Below are 8458 nucleotides of genomic sequence, written 5' to 3'. Positions count from 1 at the left end.
ATAGGAACGGATAGGACAGAATACTAAGCGGTCAGTATTAAAACCCTAAAAATATCCACAGCAGATAATACAAAAATTCCACCATCTAACTAAAGACATGGAATGTATATCTGCATCTCCTGAGAATCCAACTTGACTGAAATATCCAAACACAGTCTAAGCTGGACAAGAAAAAACAATGAATAGCACTGAATTGTAAAGCACACAGCATGTGTGCTGTAGAAACAAAAAACAGACACTTATCTTTGCAGATTTGGCAGCAGGGCAGGAGGAACCAGACAGAGATGCAAAACCTCCAAGAACAATGGACAACTGGCAAGGGCTAATGAATCCTGCACACCTAAATACCCCAATCAGAGCTGCAATCAGCAGGGACACCTGCCCAGGATTGCAACCCAGGGACAACTGTATTACCACCAACAACCACCGGAGGGAACCCAAGAGCAGAATTCACAACAGTACCCCCCCTTGAGGAGGAGTCACCGAACCCTCACCAGAGCCCCCAGGCCGATCAGGACGAGCCAGATGAAAGGCACGGACCAAATCAGCAGCATGGACATCAGAGGCAAAAACCCAAGAATTATCCTCCTGGCCATAACCCTTCCATTTGACAAGGTACTGAAGCCTCCGCCTCGAAAAGCGAGAATCCAAAATCTTCTCAACCACATACTCCAACTCCCCATCAACCAACACAGGGGCCTGAGGATCAACAGAGGGAACAACGGGCACCACATATTTCCGCAATAAAGATCTATGGAAGACATTATGGATAGCAAAAGAGGCCGGAAGGGCCAATCGAAAAGACACCGGATTAATAATCTCAGAAATCCTATAAGGACCAATAAACCGAGGCTTAAACTTAGGGGAAGAAACCTTCATAGGAACATGATGGGAAGACAACCAGACCAGATCCCCAACCCGAAGCTGGGAACCAACACACCAACGACGGTTAGCAAAACGTTGAGCCTCCTCCTGAGACAACACCAAATTGTCCACCACATGAGCCCAAATCTGCTGCAACCTGTCAACCACAGAATACACACCAGGACAGTCAGAAGGCTCAACCTGCCCCGAAGAAAAGCGAGGATGAAAACCAAAATTACAAAAGAAGGGAGAAACCAAGGTAGCCGAACTAGCCCGATTATTAAGGGCAAACTCGGCCAATGGCAAGAAAGCCACCCAATCATCCTGATCAGCAGACACAAAGCATCTCAAATAAGTTTCCAAAGTCTGATTAGTTCGCTCGGTCTGGCCATTTGTCTGAGGATGAAATGCGGAAGAAAAAGACAAATCAATGCCCAGCCTAGCACAAAAGGCCCGCCAAAACATAGAAACAAACTGGGAACCTCTGTCGGACACAATATTCTCCGGAATACCATGCAAACGAACCACATGCTGAAAAAACAACGGAACCAAATCAGAAGAGGAAGGCAATTTAGGCAAAGGCACCAAATGGACCATCTTAGAGAACCGGTCACAAACAACCCAGATAACCGACATCCTCTGGGAAACCGGAAGATCAGAAATAAAATCCATAGAAATATGCGTCCAGGGCCTCTCAGGGACCGGCAAAGGCAAAAGCAACCCACTAGCACGGGAACAACAAGGCTTGGCCCGCGCACAAGTCCCACAGGACTGCACAAAAGAACGCACATCACGTGACAAAGAAGGCCACCAAAAGGACCTACCAACCAAATCTCTGGTACCAAGAATACCAGGATGGCCTGCCAACACAGAACAATGAACCTCAGAAATAACTCTACTAGTCCATCTATCAGGAACAGTTTCCCCACTGGACAGCGGTCAGGTTTGTCAGCCTGAAATTCCTGAAGAACCCGTCGTAAATCAGGGGAAATGGCAGAAAGGACCACCCCTTCTTTCAGAATGCCGACCGGTTCAAGGACCTCAGGAGAATCAGGCAAGAAACTCCTAGAGAGGGCATCAGCCTTAATATTCTTAGAACCCGGAAGATACGAGACCACAAAATCAAAACGGGAAAAAAACAAGGACCATCGAGCCTGTCTAGGATCCCAGGATGTGCCAAGATATGCCAATGTCTAGATGGACTTTGTAATTCACCTAGTCTTATCAAGAGTAAATGCACCTGTATGTAGGGAGATCATTCCCAAACTGAAGATCAGTAGAGTGCGTGCATAGACAGATGCCAACCTGGCCTAGAACAGGTCATTAGGGTGATAACGGTACAGAATAAGCAACAAACAATATAATCAATCAAAAGTTACTTGTGATAATTGTTATGTTAGAAAAATCCATGATGTAATGAGACTGCCCGATTTCTCCTATAAAAGGAGGCATTCTGCTGACGAATAAATTAGGGGAGAAGCATTTAATACATGATCTACTGTGTATTTTGTGTTCTTTCCTCCGTGCACGTATCATCTCTTTTGGAGACCCAATTTGGCAGCAGACAACTAAGATGAGAATACACGCATCCCGTGTGCCCTAACATTTGGCGCCCAACGTGAGGCTCGAACGAAAGTTCGAACCTGACCAGCCGCAAGTAAGACCCCCAATCTTGGACCGGACCACTCGAGGGTGGAGAAGTGCACCTCCTACTAGGTAAGAAAATCATTCATCTTACCTATAACCCTCCATTGTTTCCGTGCTGAGATAAAGGTCAGTCGGCTGTCAGACTCGGACATAGTGACCGTTCTGACAAGTCCTAGCACCAAAAACCCACCCTGGTCACGATTTCCTTAATTGTCTGCCTTATCTGCTTTACCTCTCTGCTTTGCTGTTTTGTTTGTTTGCATATGTGGTACTACCTCAGCCAGCCTGAAAAAGATAGGGAGACGTACTGAGCAAATTCACTGTCACTCTGGTTCCGGTCCTGCTCTCGGCTTGACCGATGGTCGCAGAAGTCTGAACTGTGTCTCTCCCAGTGGACTAGTGGGAGTGGGAGTAGTGGCTTGATTACTCTGAGTGATTTTACAACCTCTAAGTGGTTGGTGACTTCTTGCGGATGCCCACCGGAGATCACCTGGCTATGGTGATGATGTTTTGGCTGCAGCATAAGTTCATAGGTTTTATTCTATAAGGGTGGAAGGGTAATTACAATTACCGTATTGATGTGACTGAGTGATTGCTCTCTCCCTGTTTACCTAAAGTGTGTTTTGCCCAGGTATAGACTTTTTATCTCTACAAATCAGGCTGGCATATAGATTGGTAAATTGTGAAGTGTTTTGTTGTCAGGGATTCGCAGTATCTGACATCAGTGCCAGTTTAAGCTGTCTTTTGTCTGCTTGTATTGTGTATGGTTTGCTGGCAGGAGGCATACTAGCATATGGTTAAAGTTTTGAATTCATTCTGTATATAAATGTTGTGAGATTAGTTAACCGGTTTTGTTTTGCATACTTTAGAATTGTAAAGTTAGGTGTTACAATGTGTTCATGTAGGAAGAGAATTCCTTGAATGGTAATTGCTTTCACTTGTACAGATATCTCTGGAAGTGTGAGATCCAAAGTCCATTGTTACTCTTTAGTTAATGTTTGACTAACGTCACTGCATTTTTCTGTGAAACAGTTTTGAAATGATTGTTTTTAAAGTGAAAGTGTTGTGGAAGCAGATATTCTAGCAGTTTATCTGGTGTTTTTAGACTATGCATTTTCTGGGTAGACAAGAATTGTTAAATACCCTGGTGGTAATTGTTAGCTAACTTCCTATATCACTATGTTCAAAATACTAGACATCACAATATCACTGAAGACCCCTTTCCTTTGATATAAGGAGTACATACAGCTTTCACAGTCACATATCCAACTGTTTAAACCCCGTGGGAACTTGTCTCAAAAGATAGACACATATGTCCCTCAGATGCACTAAGGGTACTGTCACACAGTGGCACTTTTGTCGCTACGACGGTATGATCCGTGACGTTCCAGCGATATCCATACTATATCGCTGTGTCTGACACGCAGCAGCGATCAGGGACCCTGCTGAGAATCGTACGTCGTAGCAGATCGTTTGGAACTTTCTTTCGTCGCTGGATCTCCCGCTGTCATCATTGGATCGGTGTGTGTGACACCGATCCAACGATGCGTTCGCTTGTAACCAGGGTAAACATCGGGTTACTAAGTGCAGGGCCGCGCTTAGTAACCCGATGTTTACCCTGGTTACCATCGTAAAAGTAAAAAAAAAAAAACGTACATACTCACATTCCGGTGTCCGTTAGGTCCCTTGCAGTCTGCTTCCCGCTCTGAGTGACTGCCGGCCGGAATGTAAGAGCAGAGCACAGCGGTGACATCACCGCTGTGATCTGCTTTCACTTTACGGCGGCACTTACTCAGAGCGGGAAGCGGACGGCTAGGGACCTGACGGACACCGGAATGTGAGTATTGTCATGTTCTCAATGGCAAGAGAACATAGCATCAGCATATATAGGAACTAGCTCTTGGAAGATGGGAACTGAGCTGACCATGAACTAAACCTAACGCACAACTAGCAGTGGCCGGGTAGCATGCCTACGTTGATTCTAGATGCCCAGCACCAGCCGGAGGACTAAATAATGCTAGCAGAGGAAAATATTAGTCCTAGCTCACCTCTAGAGAAATACCCCGAAAGGAGACAGAGGCCCCCCACATGTATTGGCGGTGAATTAAGATGAAATAACAAACGTAGTATGAAAATAGGTTTAGCAAATTTGAGGTCCACTTACTACATAGCAGAAGACAGAAAGGACACTTTCATGGTCAGCTGAAAACCCTATCAAAACACCATCCAGGAATTACTTTAAAACTCTGGCATTAACTCATAACACCAGAGTGGCAATTCCTGTTCACAAGAGCTTTCCAGACACAGTAACGAAACTACAGCTGTGAACTGGAACAAAAATGCAAAAACAAACATGGACAAGAGTCCAACTTATCTAGTAGTTGTCTAGGAGCAGGAACAAGCACAGAGAGGCTTCTGATAACATTGTTGACCGGCAAGCAACTAACAGAGCAGCAAGGTTATATAGCGACTCCCACATCTTGATGGGAACAGGTGAACAGAGAAGATGAAAACACCAGTTCAATTCCACCAGTAGCCACCGGGGGAGCCCAGAATCCAAATTCACAACAGTACCCCCCCCTCAAGGAGGGGGCACCGAACCCTCACCAGAACCACCAGGGCGATCAGGATGGGCCCTATGAAAGGCACGAACCAGATCAGAGGCATGAACATCAGATGCATTCACCCAAGAATTATCCTCCTGGCCGTATCCCTTCCACTTGACCAGATACTGGAGTCTCCGTCTGGAAACACGAGAGTCTAAGATTTTCTCCACAACGTACTCCAACTCACCCTCAACCAACACCGGAGCAGGAGGCTCAACGGAAGGCACAACCGGTACCTCATACCTGCGCAATAATGACCGATGAAAAACGTTATGAATAGAGAAGGATGCAGGGAGGTCCAAACGGAAGGAAACAGGGTTAAGAATCTCCAATATCTTATACGGGCCGATGAACCGAGGCTTAAACTTAGGAGAAGAGACCCTCATAGGGACAAAACGAGAAGACAACCACACCAAATCCCCAACACAAAGCCGAGGACCAACACGACGGTGGCGGTTGGCAAAAAGCTGAGTCTTCTCCTGGGACAACCTCAAATTGTCCACCACCTGCCCCCAGATCTGATGCAATCTCTCCACCACAGCATCCACTCCAGGACAATCCGAAGATTCCACCTGACCAGAGGAAAATCGAGGATGAAACCCCGAATTACAGAAAAACGGGGACACCAAAGTGGCAGAGCTGGCCCGATTATTGAGAGCGAACTCTGCCAATGGCAAAAAAGCAACCCAATCATCCTGGTCAGCAGACACAAAACACCTCAGATATGTCTCCAGGGTCTGATTAGTCCGCTCGGTCTGGCCATTCGTCTGAGGATGGAAAGCGGACGAAAAAGATAAATCTATGCCCATCCTAGCACAGAATGCCCGCCAAAATCTAGACACGAATTGGGTCCCTCTGTCAGAAATGATATTCTCAGGAATACCATGCAAACGAACAACATTTTGAAAAAACAGAGGAACCAACTCGGAAGAAGAAGGCAACTTGGGCAGAGGAACCAAATGGACCATCTTAGAGAAACGGTCACACACCACCCAGATGACAGACATCTTCTGAGAAACAGGCAGATCTGAAATAAAATCCATCGAGATGTGCGTCCAAGGCCTCTTAGGAATGGGCAAGGGCAACAATAATCCACTAGCCCGAGAGCAACAAGGCTTGGCCCGAGCACAAACGTCACAAGACTGCACAAAGCCTCGCACATCTCGTGACAGGGAAGGCCACCAGAAGGACCTTGCCACCAAATCCCTGGTACCAAAAATGCCAGGATGACCTGCCAACGCAGAAGAATGAACCTCAGAGATGACTCTACTGGTCCAATCATCAGGAACAAACAGTTTATCAGGTGGGCAACGATCCGGTCTATCCGCCTGAAACTCCTGCAAGGCCCGCCGCAGGTCTGGAGAAACGGCTGACAATACCACTCCATCCTTAAGGATACCTGTGGGCTCAGAGTTACCAGGCGAGTCAGGCTCAAAACTCCTAGAAAGGGCATCCGCCTTAACATTCTTAGAACCCGGTAGGTATGACACCACAAAATTAAACCGAGAGAAAAATAATGACCAGCGCGCCTGTCTAGGATTCAGGCGCCTGGCGGTCTCAAGATAAATCAAGTTTTTGTGGTCAGTCAATACCACCACCTGATGTCTGGCCCCCTCAAGCCAATGGCGCCACTCCTCAAAAGCCCACTTCATGGCCAAAAGCTCCCGATTCCCAACATCATAATTCCGCTCAGCGGGCGAAAATTTACGGGAAAAGAAGGCACAAGGCCTCATCACGGAGCAGTCAGAACTTTTCTGCGACAACACTGCCCCAGCTCTGATCTCAGAAGCGTCGACCTCAACCTGAAAAGGTAGAGCAACATCAGGCTGACGCAACACAGGGGCAGAGGAAAAACGGCGCTTAAGCTCCCGAAAGGCCTCCACAGCGTCAGGGGACCAATCAGCAACATCAGCACCCTTCTTAGTCAAATCGGTCAATGGCTTAGCAATATCCGAAAAACCAGCAATAAATCGACGATAAAAGTTAGCAAAGCCCAAAAATTTCTGAAGACTCTTAAGAGAAGAGGGCTGCGTCCAATCACAAATAGCTTGAACCTTGACAGGATCCATTTCAATGGAAGAGGGAGAAAAAATATATCCCAAAAAGGAAATCCTCTGTACCCCAAAAACACACTTAGAACCCTTCACACACAAAGAATTAGACCGCAAAACCTGGAAAACCCTCCTGACTTGCTGGACATGAGAGTCCCAGTCATCCGAAAAAATCAGAATATCATCCAGATACACAATCATAAATTTATCCAAATAATCGCGAAAAATATCATGCATAAAGGACTGGAAAACTGACGGAGCATTTGAAAGACCAAAAGGCATCACTAAATACTCAAAGTGGCCCTCGGGCGTATTAAATGCGGTTTTCCACTCATCCCCCTGCCTGATTCGCACCAAATTATACGCCCCACGAAGGTCAATCTTAGAGAACCACTTGGCCCCCTTTATGCGAGCAAACAAATCAGTCAGCAACGGCAATGGGTATTGATATTTTACAGTGATTTTATTCAAAAGCCGATAATCGATACATGGTCTCAAAGAGCCGTCTTCTTTTGACACAAAGAAAAAACCGGCTCCTAAGGGAGATGACGATGGACGAATATGTCCCTTTTCCAAGGACTCCTTTATATATTCTCGCATAGCAGCATGTTCAGGCACAGACAGATTAAATAAACGACCCTTTGGGTATTTACTACCCGGGATTAAATCTATGGCACAATCGCACTCTCGGTGCGGAGGTAATGAACCAAGCTTGGATTCTTCAAAGACGTCACGATAGTCAGACAGGAACTCAGGAATTTCAGAGGGAATAGATGATGAAATGGAAACCACAGGTACATCCCCATGAGCCCCCTTACATCCCCAGCTCAACACAGACATAGCTCTCCAGTCGAGGACTGGGTTGTGAGATTGCAGCCAAGGCAATCCTAGCACCAAATCATCATGTAGATTATACAGCACCAGAAAGCGAATAATCTCCTGGTGATCCGGATTAATACGCATAGTTACTTGTGTCCAGTATTGTGGTTTATTATTAGCCAATGGGGTGGAGTCAATCCCCTTCAGAGGAATAAGAGTCTCCAAAGGCTCTAAATCATACCCACAGCGTTTGGCAAAGGACCAATCCATAAGACTCAAAGCGGCGCCAGAGTCGACATAGGCGTCCGTGGTAATAGATGACAAAGAGCAAATCAAGGTCACAGATAGAATAAACTTAGACGGTAAGGTGCAAATGGAAACAGATTTATCAAGCTTTTTAGTGCGCTTAGAGCATGCTGATATAACATGAGTAGAATCACCACAATAGAAACACAACCCATTTTTCCGTCT

Source organism: Ranitomeya variabilis, chromosome 4 (assembly GCF_051348905.1).
Source record: "Ranitomeya variabilis isolate aRanVar5 chromosome 4, aRanVar5.hap1, whole genome shotgun sequence".
Classification (NCBI taxonomy): domain Eukaryota; kingdom Metazoa; phylum Chordata; class Amphibia; order Anura; family Dendrobatidae; genus Ranitomeya; species Ranitomeya variabilis.
This window is presented reverse-complemented; position numbering follows the sequence as displayed.